The sequence below is a fragment of the Neophocaena asiaeorientalis genome, unplaced genomic scaffold, assembly GCF_003031525.2.
Source record: "Neophocaena asiaeorientalis asiaeorientalis breed wild unplaced genomic scaffold, Neophocaena_asiaeorientalis_V1.1 scaffold581, whole genome shotgun sequence".
Taxonomy (NCBI): domain Eukaryota; kingdom Metazoa; phylum Chordata; class Mammalia; order Artiodactyla; family Phocoenidae; genus Neophocaena; species Neophocaena asiaeorientalis.
This window is the reverse complement of record NW_020172732.1, coordinates 2256525-2271070: the sequence shown is the minus strand read 5'-3', so window position 1 is coordinate 2271070 and position 14546 is coordinate 2256525.

The window sequence follows — 14546 nt, the reverse complement described above, 5'->3', positions numbered from 1 at the left end:
GAAAAATGCCCTTGGTATTTTGATAGGGATTTTACTGAATCTGTAGACTGTCTTGGGTAGTATGGTCATTTTAACAATATTAATTCTTCCAACCCATGAGCCTGGTGTATCTTTCCATCTGTTTGTGGTGTTGTCTTCAATGTCCTAAAGCTTTCCGAGTACAGGTCTTTTACCTCCTTAGGTAGGTTTATTCCTAGGTATTTTATTCTTTTTGCTGTAATTGTAAATGGGATTGTTTCCTTAATTTCTCTTTTTGATAGTTCATTGTTAGTGTACAGAAATGCAACAGATTTCTGTATATTAATTTTGCATCCTGCATCTTTACCAAATTCAGTAATGAGCTCTAGTGGTTTTTTGATGGTGTCTTTAGGATTTTCTATGTATAGTATCGTATCACCTGCAAACAGTAACAGTTTTACTTCTTCCTTTCTAATTTAGATTCCTTTTTATTTCTTTTCCTTGTCTGATTGCTGTGGCTAGGACTTCCAATGCTATATTAAATAAAATTGGTGAGAGTGGACATCCTTGTCTTGTTCCTGATCTTAGAGGAAATGCTTTCAACTTTTCACTGTTGAGTATGATGTTAGCTTTGCCCTTGTCATATACGACCATTTTTATGTTGAGATGTGTTCCCTCCATGCCTACTTTCTGGAGAGTTTTTGATGGAGGTTGAATTTTGTCAAAAGCTTTTTCTGAATCTATTGAGATAATCATATGGTTTTTATTCTTTAATTTGTTAATGTGGTGTATCACATTGAATGACTTGCAGATATTGAAAAATTCTTGCATCTCTGTCATAAAGCCCCTTGATCATCATATCTGATCCTTTTGATGTATTGTCAGATTCAGTTTGCTAATATTTTGTTGAGTACTTTTGCATCTATGCATATCAGTGATATTGGGCCTGTAATTTTGTGTGTGTGTGTGATATCTTTTTCTGGTTTCGTTATCAGGGTAATGCTGGCCTCATAGAATGAGTTCAGAAGTGTTTCCTCTGCAATTTCTTGGAATAGTTTGAGAAGGAGAGGTGTTAACTCTTTAAATGTTTGGTAGAATTCACTTGTGAAGCCACATGGTCCTGGACCTTTGTTGGGAGCTTTTTAATTACAAATTCAATCTCATTACTGGTAATTCGTCTGTTCATATTTTTTATTTCTTCCTACGTTAGTATTGGGAGATTGTATGTTTCTAGGAATTTGTCCATTTCTCCTCGGTTGTCAATTTTATTGGCACATAGTTGTTCATAGTAGTCTCTTATGATCATTTGTATTTCTGTGGTGTTGGTTGTAACATCTTTTTCATTTCTGATTTTATTGATTTAGTCTCTCTCTCTTGATGAGTCTGGGTAAAGGTTTATCAATTTTGTTCATCTTGTCAAAGAACCAACTGTTAGTTTCATTGATCTTTTCTATTGTTTTTAAGTCTCTATTTCATTTATTTCTGCTCTTATCTTTATAATTTCTTTCCTTCTACTAACTTTGGGTTTCGTTCTTCTTTTTCTAGTTCCTTTATGTGTAAGTTTAGGTTGTTTATTTTAGATTGTTTTTTGTTTCCTGAGAGAGGCTTGTATCACTATAAACTTCCCTCCTAGAACAGCTTTTGCTGCATCCCATAGATTTTGGATTGCTGTGTTTTTATTTTCATTTGTCTCCAGGTAGGTTTTTTTTGTTTTTGGTTTTTGTGGGGTTTTTTTTGTGGTACATGGGCCTCTTACTGTTGTGGCTTCTCCCATTGCAGAGCACAGGCTCCGGATGTGCAGGCCCAGCGGCTGGCTCATGGGCCCAGCCGCTCTGTGGCATGTGGGATCCTCCCGGACCAGGGCACGAACCCGTGTCCCCTGCATTGGCAGGCGGACTCTCAACCACTGTGCCACCAGGGAGGCCCTCCATGTAGTTTTTGATTCCCACTTTGATTTCTTCAGTGATCCATTGGTTATTCAGCAGCATGTTGTTTAGCCTCCACGTGGAGGCTCCATGCTACTAAGCAATCACATACAAACAGATATCATTATTTTAATGTGTTGACAAACACTTGTGCAACATACATTTTAATAACTGTATTTGAGAATAATTGATTTTCTTTGAAATCCTGTGGTTTTTTATTTTCTGCATTTAAAATATCAAACATTAAAACATTCTGAGAAGAGATCCATAGGCCTCCCTAGACTATCAACTAGGGCCATGGCCAAAAAGAGTTTAAGAACCTTGGTCTAGCTTCAGGTCAAGACCACATTCAGGTAAGAAGTTCAGGGTCATGAAGCTACTTAGACAGTAGAACTGGTGTCCTCACCCAAATCTGCCTGCAGTTACAGAGGGGCCTCTTCATTCTAATGGCATCTCCACAAAGACACTCCTCTGCATCCCTCAGACATCTGGAGGAACACTGACAGAAAACTTCCAATGGATTCCATAAAGCATATCAAGTGATGACCACATGCAGAGACTTCAAGCAGGTGCTGGAGGGCACTGCTTTCCAAGTGTGGCCTGAAAACTGTTACTGGCTAAAGATGAGAAAAATATAGAAATTGAGAGTAAAAGTTTAGAAACCTTTATAGCAATTTGAATCTAACAATACAATAACTAAGGTCCATATTTTATATATCTGTTTTTTAAAATTTCATTTTATTTTACAAAATCACCCACCTGCAATAGATTGGATATTTACAGAAACAAAAACTAAACAAAAAAATGCTGGTCTTTCCTCCATGCAGTTTGAGAATCACCATTGTGGGGAGATACAGTGAAGAGACATGGATACGACTGGGCAAATCCCCTGAAGAACATGAATAAAATGCTGGACACAGAAGCACATCAGACCAGCAGAACTAGGGAAGGCAGAAGGTACCCACTAGCTACATGTGGTCGCTGAGCCCTTGAAATATGGCTACTAGGGCTGAGGAACTGAATTTTAAATTTTATTTAACTTTAATTAATTAATTAATTTAAAATTCTTAAAAAGGCAAAGTTTATTTCTGCTAATTAATTTAAATTTAAATAGCCACATATGACTATTGGCTACCATATTGGACAATGCAGTGACTTTTACTACAACAAAAACAGAGAAGGAAAATATAGATGTCAAGAAATCTTCAGACAGGCTGTCATGGCATATACTGTTAATGAGAGTAGTCAGAATAGAGCGAAGATGGAAATGAGTCCTTCTGCTTTTAACCCAGAAATGTATGCTTTAGCCTACTCGTGTCCAGTGGGTCTCTTGGAAAGAGACCTGGGAGCCAAGGAGCTTAGGGTTCTCAGCTGATTCTGATGGATTACCTTAGACAGGTCACTGCCAGGGGATGGACAGAACTAATGTCCACTGAGCATTAGCCAAGTATCAGGCATGGGATGTTAAACTTCTTTACAGATGACCACGTTTGCAAACCTGTGAAGCAGCGTTTTTATTCCTATGTTACAGATGAGGAAAAGGAAGATTAGAGAGGTAAGCAGTTTGCACCTCTGAGAATCCGTTTCCTCCCCAAGGAGATAGGACTAGTAGTTCTCATGCTGTCTGTGCTCCAAAAAAGGTGAAGAGGATCAGGTGAAGATTAAGAGGATCCTGAAATGTTGACAAGGCGACGGTGCTGAGTGTGCTCAGGGGAGGGAGATGATATTTTCTTTCTTTTTTTTGGCCACGCTGCATGGCATGTGGCATCTTACTTCCCCAACCAGGGATCAGACCTGTGCCCCGTGCAGTGGAAGTGCAGAATCTTAACCTCTGGACCACTGAGGAAGTCCCAAGGTGATATTTTCTGAGGATACAAACCGGGCACAGTGTTCTGAGATGGTTCTGCCCTCTCTATTGGAAATACTTTCAATTTTCCATTTAAGAAATGCCTGAAGCCAGGCCCATTTCAATCATGTAAAAACCAATATCAGCCTTTCCAATTCTAGTCAACATTAAAAATGCAAATGTTTGCTATTTAAATATAGCCTTTGGCCACCAGTGTTCAGGACATAAGGTAAACCACAGCAGGCTGGCTGCCATCTCCCACTGAGGGTTCGTCAGGAAGAAAGCAGAGAAGGCGCTGGAAAGTCCATGTCATACCAGGCTGATGGAACCACTTTCAGCCTCATGAAGGTCTGGGTCCTCAGAGGTTGTCCAGTTTCAGTCACTGAATCAGACATCCATTCACTGGGGGCTGGGATGCTCTTGGTTTCTTTGTCCTTGTCTTCCCAGTACCTAGTCCGATGCTTGCTTCATAGTAAGAGCTCAAGGGATATTTGCTGACTAGATGAATTAATTCACTTATCATCTTTTTTTTGGATATTCTATCATGGCCCAGGCATTGTACTAGGCCTATAAAATGATACAGAACCAAGCCATTTGGGGAAACCAATCTCAAGTAATTTACCATCTAAGGATGGTAAGATATGCAAATAAATAATAAGATAGTATCAAATTAACCTTACCATAAGTATTAATTCTGGAGGTCTGTCAAAAACAGGTGTTTGAAAGTGTGCCAGATGAAGAATGCTTGTGTGGTTGGACATGAGGATTCTGGGTGGTCTGGGAGATAGAGTAGCTGGGCAGTGAGATCAGCAATGGGGGAGTCCTGGAGGAGCTGCCAAGAATGATTCCTGGGCTGGGCTCCTGTCCTTGGTGGTCTCCTCCACTCAGACTGTATGCTCCCTGAGGGGAGGACTGTAGCTTATTCAGTTCTGCACCCCAATACTTCACATGCGGCCTGACACATAGTAGGAAACAACATATGCTGAATAAATGAATGAATGAATAAATGAATGTTAGGAACCCATAAGGAATCACAAGAAGAAGCATTTATTGAGAGTTTAGTATGTATCAAACATTTTATATATATATGTATATATACACACACACACACACACACATACATATATACACACACACACACACATACATATATACACACACACACACACACACACATACACATATATACACACACATATATCATTGACAAAGCCTATGAATAATTCCCAAGAAATAAAAATAGAATCTGGGTAATAAAGGCTAACTTCTTTTCCTTTTCCTTTGTGATTAGTCTAGTTTCACCTGCTCATAGGGTATCGTGTGCAGGGACAGGCCTTACACCCAGCACCTCAGTTCCTAGTACAAAATGACTGCCCCAGCACTTCAGCTCGGCAGGCTCTGTGCAGAAGTGCTGCCCACAACCCAGAAATGCTGCACCCAGCACTTCAGTCTGGAGCCACAAGCGGCACAGCTATGCCTGATCCATGAGAACTCCGTCCTCCTCCCTGCTGACAAGAACCCCATAAAGCAGCCCCACTGACAACCTGTTGGGGAGAGCATGTACTCTGAAGTATGAGCCCACACCTCTCTATTCTTTGATCAGAGAATAAAACTTTCCTTTGCTTCTGAACCAAACTCAGTCTTGTTCTAATGGCTTGAAAAACACTGGGTGGAGGACCCTTGTTGGGGTCCAACTAGAAAGGGTCAATCACAAATTTTGGAAACCATGAAGGGACAGATCATGGCCTTTTTGCCTACACCTATCCACTAGGCTCCAGGCTAGTCCCAGCTCCAGCAGGAGGATGGAGGAGGCTTTGGGAGGTTCAGGTGAGGATGACTGACCCTGGTATTTAAGTTCACTCTGGGGTAGAACAATGGCAGCCTTCAGGCGAGTTCAGAGCAACTCTGCCCAACAACCTGATACCCAGGTGTGGTGCACACATAACATAGCCCCCAGAATAATCTCGACCGCACCCCCTTGAGCGGATCATACTGCAACATCTTTGGGAATTGGAGACTGAAACTCACTCAGGCTTGCCCATTGTCTCTGGCTGGTCTACCCACAGTGCCCAGTGGAGGTGGGGGGATGGAGGGGACAGTGGGGCCTTGTGGGTGGGAAGAGGCATGGAAGTCTTGCCCACTGTCTCACCAGTAGTGCTGTCCTCTTGGCCCTCTACAAGGCAGTAATGGCCACCCCAGGGCTTTTTGCCCTCCTTGCCAGCCACATTCTCCATAATCACTTTTAGTTTGGTAAAGGAAAGTGGCCAGCCCTGTGAGCCAAGAGGAGAGACCAGGAAAAGGCCCAGGTAATGAGGACCACCTGACAAAACAGGATGAGGACACTCCATCAGAGTTCAGGAAAAGGCACCAGGAGGCCCGAGCGGGAAAGGCTCCAAAGGTGGGTTATGTGACTGGTGACCTGACCTCTTTCAGTCAGTGCTCTTTTCTCTGAAGTGGGCTGGGGAGCCTTGTGAGCCACTCATAAGACCAGGAACCCCATTATCAGGAAACCCTGTGAGCTGCTGACAATAATAGGAAACACCCACCACCCCATCTGTCCTCCCCCTCTGCTTCTGAGGGGAACATTGTGTAATTCTTTATTGACTAAGGGTTCACAGGCTCTCCTCCCTGTAACAGCACAGAATATCAGCTGCTCCAGAGATCTGGTGATTACTCTGTGGGAATCCCTCATACTTTTCACTTTCACCTGGCAGGAAGTCCAAAAACTCTTCCTTTTCAGCCAAACGGTGGAAGGAGACAACCCCTACCTCAGACAGCTATGCCAGTGCCTGATGGACCAAGTTGATCAGGAGCTAGTATGGCTAAGTTACTGTGACGTGGAGGCAGCCCCTGTACCCTCCTGTGGGGTAACCTGACAAGGAGGGACTAACTGTCTCAAGCACGGGCTGTTACAAATTCAAGGGGGACCCCCAGCTCTACCAGAGTTCTTGCCATTTGATGCCTCTTAATGGCGCTGGTTCCAAACTTCTCAAACCAGAAATCAAATCTGTGACATTTGTGTGCTTACAAATTCCTCCAACAGCCCCCTTGGTAGTTGGAAGCAAATCCAAAACAGAACATCTAAGGTATGGGGAAACCAAAGGTCCACCATACCAAAGGATAGCCTGTTAGGGTGCATCTTACAGAACTGGAAGATTTGGGGGTATCACCCCCGACCCCAAAAACATTTAATCTCCCTATATAATACAGTCTGGCCCCAATACCAGCTAGGAGACAGGAATCGCTGGTCTGTCGATGGGTCTCTACATTACAACACCACTCTACAATTGGACCTGCTCTGCCAGTGACAAAAGGAAAGGGATGAAATTCCCTATGTCCAGTTTTTTTATGGTCTTATATCCAAATAAAGGCCTTCACAAGGGATGTGGGCTCTCCCCCATTGAGGTAATACTAGTCCTTCACCCTCCCTCTGAGGACCTTCTTGATCTCCTCCTCCCCTCTTCCTACTGCTCTCTCCCTACCCCCTTCCTTCATATGTCCCAATTTGGGCCAAAGGCCCGAGGGGCCCCCTGCATACCAGCCCCCCTTCCCGGAACCCAGTCCCACAACTACAGGAAGTGGATCTAATTATTAGCCAGCGTCCAACAACCCACCAGGAAAAGTACTCCCTTTGAGGCAGGAGGGCTCATCCAGGTATATGACCCATTTACCACTTCTGATCTGTATAACTGGAAAAGTCATAGTACGAGGCTGAGGGAAGATCCAGAGGGGTTCCTGAATATGATTAGGGGAATCTTTCAGACCTAAGACCCCACCTGGACTGACAGCCATAGCCTTCTCAATGTATTCCTAATGGCAGAAAAGGCCACGGTCTTTTCAAAAGCATGAGATGAAGCAGACAAAGAACGGAAACAGTGCTGGTCATGCTATTTTCAAACTGAGAAATCAAGTGGTCCCCATAATGAACCCAGCTGGGACCCCTGAGACAATGGAGAATGGGGTAGGAGACAGAGGCTGGCCCACTATAAAAATATGATCCTAAAGGGAATCCAGGCAGCAGGAAAGAAACCTGTCAATTGGAAGAAGATAAAGGAAACCAGTCAGGAGCCAATGGAAAACCCTTCAGCGTTCCTAGAGCACCTCAGGGAATGCCTCTGAATCTATACTACCACTGACCCCGAGTCACTGGAAGGAAATTCAATCCTGAGGTTGTATTGAATTTCCCAAAGTGCCCCCGATAGTAGGCATAAACTTCAGAAACTGAAAATAGAACCAGATATCCTTTCCTCTTACCTGATCATGGTTGCCTACTGAGTAATAACTGAGATATAGAGGAGGAAAAGTCAGAGGATAAAAAGACCTGGAGGCAAGCCCACTTACTGGCTGTCATGCTCCAATGTCAACCAGTTGGCACAGGAATCTGGACCAACTGCCCACAGAGACTCTTGACTCCGTTGAGTGACCTCCCGGCCCCCATCGAGGGATAACAAGCCAAGGAAACTAGAACCCTATCAGTGCACCATATGTAAACAAGAGGGACCCTGTAAGAGAGAATGCCCTCACCGCCCTGAAGGGGGACGGAAAAGGCAGATCCCGGCCACTACCCTTGAAGGCAGATGGTCCAAAGAGACGAAGAATAATGAGGCCAGAGGGCTCCAAAGCTGGCACTTCAATTGACTCCTGAAGGGCCCCGGGTGACATTGGACATAGGGGAAAAGCCTGCCAAATTCTTAGTTGATACTGGTGCCACTTACTCGATTCTGAAAGCCAGATAAGACAAACTCAGTCACAAGAGTTGTAAAATTATGGGGGTATCAGGGAAGGTCCAAGAACGGGCATTCATAAAGCCATTAGAATGTAAATTGGATGAACACATACTCACCCATTCTTTCCTGTATGTCCCTGAATGCCCTATACTTCTGCAGGAAAAGATATATTAAATAAATTGGGGGCTACTATCCACCTAATGGGAGACAAACTGGAGATTGGCATTCCCTTAGACAGGGCCCACAAGATGATAACGTTTATGGCTGAGGACAAACCTCCCTGACCAGAGCAAGTTGACCTCCCTGGAGTAAATCCCCAGGTCTGGGCCCAGGGATGGGTAGGACAAGCTGTAGGAACCAGTCCCATTATAGTCTATCTAAAACCCAGACATACATGGCCCAATAGAAAATAGTACCCTCTCTGTTGAGAGGCCTTCTTGGGCATTGCCCCTGTTACACAGGGCCTTATTAGACCATGCAGATCAGCCTGTAATACCCCCATTCTCTCCACAAAGAAACCCAATGGGGAATACCAGATGGTAGAGGACCTTGGGGCAGTCAGTCAGTGAAGGCACTGAGGATATACATCCAGCAGTCCCTAAATCCCTACACTCTGCTGGCCACATTGCCATCCACCAGGACCTCTTATTCTGTATTAGATTTAAAAGATGGCTTCTTCTGTATTCCATTAGCCCCAGAGTCTAAATAAATATTTGCTTTTGAGTGGCAGGACCCAAAGACAACAAAAAACAACAATACTGTTAGAGAATCCTGCCCCAAGGTTTCAAAAATTCCCCCACCATCTTTGGGGAAACTTTAGCTAAAGACCTAAAAGATCTGCATCTGGAGTCAGGAATCCTCCTCCAGTACCCAGACAACATTCTGATCGCCAGTCCTACTAAGGAGGCCTCTGACAAAAATACCGTAACCATTCTGAACCACCTAGTTGATAAAGGATATAAGTTATCCGAGAAAAAGTCTCAAATGTCACAAACCAGGGTGACTTGCCTCGTCTTCATTCTCACAGAAGGTCAGAGAATCCCATCCCAGGAAAAGAAAGGAGCCATTTGCAGCCTTGTCCCTCCTAAAACTAGAAGACAGCTTAGGGGTTTCCTGGTGATGGCTGGGTTTTGCTGCACCTGGATCCCTAACTCTGATCTAACAAATAGGCCTCTATATGAAGAGTGGAAAGGAAAGGATGATGATCCTTTTGAATGGAATTCAGAATGTGAAGGGACCTTTCAAGAATTTAAAAAGCAATTACTTCAGGCCCCTGTCCTTGTCCTCCCAGATTTAGTTAAACCCTCTGACCTTTACATTCAAGAGAGAAGGGGAATCGCCCTTAGGGTATTAGCTAAAAAACTGGGGCCCCTGACTCAGGTGGTTGCTTATTTCTCTAAATAATTAAATTAACCAGTAAAGGATGGCCTCCTTGCCTATGGGTGGTAGCAGCTACAACCTTCCTTTAATTGAAAAGTAACATTTGGCCAGCCAATCACTATATGGACTCCACACCAGGTTCAGGCTTTAGTTAAGTCCTAAGAGAACAGAACGGCTAAACCCTCTAAGGTCTATTCAAGTTCAGGCTGTGCTTTTAGACAACCCAGTGGCTACCATAAAATCCTGTCACACACTAAATCCTGCCACCCTGCTACCTACAGAAACGGGGCCCCTGGAGCTTGGGTGTATAAAAACCATAGACATAATCTATTCCAGTTGCCCCGACCTAGGAAGTGAGCCTCTGCCAAAGGCAAAAGAGAAGTGTTCACAGAAGGAAGCAGTTTTATGAGAGAGGGAAAGAGCCTGACAGGGTATGCAGTGACTTCCCAGACCTAAGTCATAGAGGCACAAAGCCTGCCCCCAGGGATTTCAGCCCAAAAGGAAGAGCTGATGGCCCTCACCTGAGCCTTAGAGCTCGGGGCAGGGAAGATCCCAAGTCTACACAAATTCCCGGTATGCATATGCCATCTTACACACACGCGCGCGCACACACACACACACACATATACACACACACACACACACACGGATATTTGGAAGGAAAGAGGTCTGCTTACTGCAGAGAACAAACAGGTGAAACATGGCTTAAGAATACTGAAGCTCTTAGAAGCTGTACAGCTTCCAAAAAAGGTGGTAGTGATTCATGGTTGGGGGTCACCAAAAGGGGGATGCAGAGGTAATAAAGGGAAACAAGGTAGATGCAACTGCCTAAAGAGCAGCCCTCGAACCCAATAACTTGGCAGCTACCCCTCATACATCAAAGGCCAGATCCATCCAATTATTCCCCAATCTACACTAAGGAAGAATTAGACAAAGCCTGAAAATGAGGCTTCAATAGAGATCTAGGAGGCCACGGGGGGCTAGTTAATGAACATGGGCAATACTTCTTTCCCCAAACTGTAGCTTGTCATCAAGGAGGCTCATCAAGGAACTCACTACAGGAGGGAAGCCCTGTATAAAAGGACTCCCCAGACGACCCTAGATAAGGCCCATTCAGACTAGAAGGACATATCCTGGAGAAGATTGGCAGATTGCTTTCAGTGGCATACTGAGAGTACTGGGCAATTTCAGGTTCTCTCCTGGTGCTAGTAGACACATTTTCTGAGTGAATAGAAGCATTCCCCACTAGAACTGAAATGGCAGCTGAGAGAAATAATCTTGAGGTTTGACCTCCCAGGATCCTTACAAAGCGATAATGGTCCAGCATATGTGCTTCACGTTATGAGGGGGATAACGCGTGCCCTGGGCATAAAATGGACCTTGCACTCAGCGTGGAGACCCCAATCATCAGGGAAAGTAGAAAGATCCAATCAGACTTCAAATGGACCTTAGCCAAGCTATGTCAGGAAACCCAAGAAAATCTGATTGATTCCATTGCCCTGCTCCCCATGTGGTTAGCCCCAAAGGATAAGTTAAAGTTAAGTACATTTGAACTCAGGTGTGGGAGATCCCCAAGCCTGAGAGAAAGGATACCTTAACCCTCTGGAAATGGACCAACTCAGTATGCCCTTCAGGTAAGAGAAACCATGAAAGCTCTCACGGAATATGGTAACCAGGTGCTGCCTGCACCCACTTACCCAGCCCTCCACCCCCACCAACCAGGAGACTGGGTGAACCTAAAACCTGGAAAGCCTGCAGCCCGAGGGATCAGGTCACTCCTAAGAGGAACGGGCCCCACTTGGTGGCTCTAACCACCCATCCTGCCCTGAAGTTGCAAGGGATCAATCTGTGGACACATCACACTCAAGTGAAGAGGACCCCAAGCCCCAGCCTCTGGAGAGACAACCTGGGACAAAGGGTCCCCTTGACTACTTGTGTGAGCCTCTCTCTTACCTGCAGTTTATCTTCCAAAATACAACCTAAAGTGTGCCTGGGTCTATTCAGGCCCTGGCAGTGATCCTCGATATCAGGACACACTTCTACCTACAGGCAAAACACCATCATTTTGAAGGAAAAATTTGACATGTGACCATTATTCTCTTGCTAATATTTGGGCCATGTAAAAACTGTCTGGTGTCCTTTGTCTCCAAAGGGTTAGACAAATGGTGGTCACTCAGGGATACGAAGAGCTAGGGCTATGTCCTGGTGACAATCAAACATAACTAAAGGCAGCTGGGGAGAAGTTCTGCTCCTCTACCTGGGGTTATGACGACACCCAAATCAGCAGGAAGCAGTTGCAAAAGACAGACCCTCGCCCCTCAGTTCCCCTCAAGAATGAGGAGCAGGACAAACAAGAGAAGAGGGATTTGTCAACAGCAAAGCCCATTAACAATTCTCAGGAAATAAAGATAGAATCTGGGTGATAAAATTAAGTCTGACCTTTTTCTTTTCCTTTGTGCTTGGTCTAGTGTCACTTGCTCATAGGGTGCCACAGGCAGAGGCCTTGCCTTGGCACTTCAGACCAGGGTTCCTAGAGCAAGATGGTTGCACCCGACACCTCAATTCAAGATGGCGGTGGCGGACTGTGTGCAGAGATGCTGTGTTAGGCGCCGTGACCTGGCACGTGAGCAGGATGGCTCCGCCTACCCCATGAGAGCTCTGCCCCCTCCCCATGGGAGATCCCTATAAAGCAGCCCTGCTCACAGCCTGTCCGGAAGAGTGTGTGCTCTAGAGTGTGAGCTCATACCTCTCCTTCTTTGATCAGAGAACAAAGCCTTCCTTTGCTTCTGAACTGAACTCTTGTTCTATTGGGTGAGCAACACCGGGCAGAAGGACCCTTGTTGGAGACCAACTCAAAAGGGTTGGTAACGTATCTTTTAATTAATTATTAACAGGGTGCAGCCAGGAGACAGAAACCACATCAGTTACTTGGAAAGAATGAATTCAATATAAAGGATTGTTAACTAGGAATAACATTGTTAACTAGATAACTGAAAGGGTAAATTGAGAACTATAAGGTGTAATGGAGACAGCAACTGCAGAAAGCAGCTATCACCCTAGGTATGAGGGAGTGCAGGGGGAAAAGTTAGAATTATTAAAAATTAGAGGCTCAGTGGAAGGAAGCTGTGAGCTGAAATTCAGACCACTGAGGACGGAGCACTGCTGGGCTGGTGCTGATGTCTCTGATTGGATGTGATGAAGCTAATTCTGTGTTGAAAAACTGCAAAATGGCTTCAGCTACTGCTATGCAGAGGCCTTGCTGCTGCCAGGATAAAAAAGCATGGCCGGGGTGATGGTCATAGCTGCCCAACAAACTCCTCTCCATCCTTCAAGACCCAGTTCAGATATCACTTCCCCTTAGAAGCCTTCCTGATCTCTTTTGTCAGATAGGAAACCCACAGGAAGCAGACAGTAAGGAGCAAGTCCTATCTTCCCTCACCAGCCCTCTCTAGCACCCCTAACGTCAGAATTTAAGTAGAAGTCAGCTGGCCAGGCAAAACCACAATTTGCAGTGACTCAAATGACAAAAGTGACAAAGAAGAGTACAGAAGGGTTTTGGAGCTGAGACACCATGGTGTCATAACTGGTACAGGAGTCTGCCCATCAATGCTGTGATGCAGGAGCTGCTATTACTCCCATTATACAGATGAGGAACCGAGGGTCTAGAGAAGTCAAGGGCACTTGCCTAATAAGTTGATGTGGCAGCACCCTGATTTGAAGCCAGGTCCATCTGTTCTAATGGCAATACTATACCAAGTTTCCTTCACACTCTTATGTGAAGAAAATGTGAGAAAACAGAACAGTTTTGAAGTCCCAGTGTTGTCGAGTGGGCAGCTGGGGGATGAGGTGGGGTGGGGGTTCAGGCAAGAGCAGGGAAGCAGGTGTGAGGCAGTCCTGACAAATGTCTCCCAAGGAGCTACTTTAATGTCTCACTTTTAAGAAAGTTGAGATCTTTATTCTTTGATCAAAACTTAGCCACCCAACAAACTCCTTTCCATCCTTCAAGACCCATCTCAGATGTCACCTCCTCTGAGAAGCCTTCCTGATCTCTACAAAGCCAGCCATGCCCCCCAAGGTGCTCCTGTAGGACTTGATGCAGACACCTAGGCGGAGTTTACATGTCTATATGCCACTAGATTGTGGGCTCCTGAGGGCAGGCCCAGGTCCATATAGGCTCTGCCTGGCTCATGGTGGGCACCCAAAGTCTAGTGATACTAATAAAGGCTTTTTTCTTCCAGAAGCTTGTTTCTGTGGGAGCACTGGCAACTTCAGGACCATATTTTTGACTCATTTTCTGCCTTTCAGTAGTTCTCGGTCTAGTGGTGAAGACATGTTGAAAAAACACTGAAAAACAAAATCCCCCAAGTTTAACTCTTCACCTCCCACCTTTTTCAACCTATTCTTCTCACTTCAGTAGGATGCAATTGTAACCTTCTGAAGCCCCTGCTAAAACCTTCCGAAGGCTTCCATTGCTCTTAGGATGAAGACTAACTCCTCAACGTTGTTGCTTAATCCCTTGACCTCTGTCCTGCACCCCTCAACAGCCTTGCACTTCACCACTCCCCTTCTTCCTCCTTCCCCTCCACCCTCCCAGTTCCTGAACCTCTTCACTTTCCCAAACCCACCAAGCTCTTTGCATCCTGTTCTTTGCAGTGGGGATTCCTCTACCCAGAACCTAGAACGGTCTCCTCTGGCTCCCTTTTTTTTTTT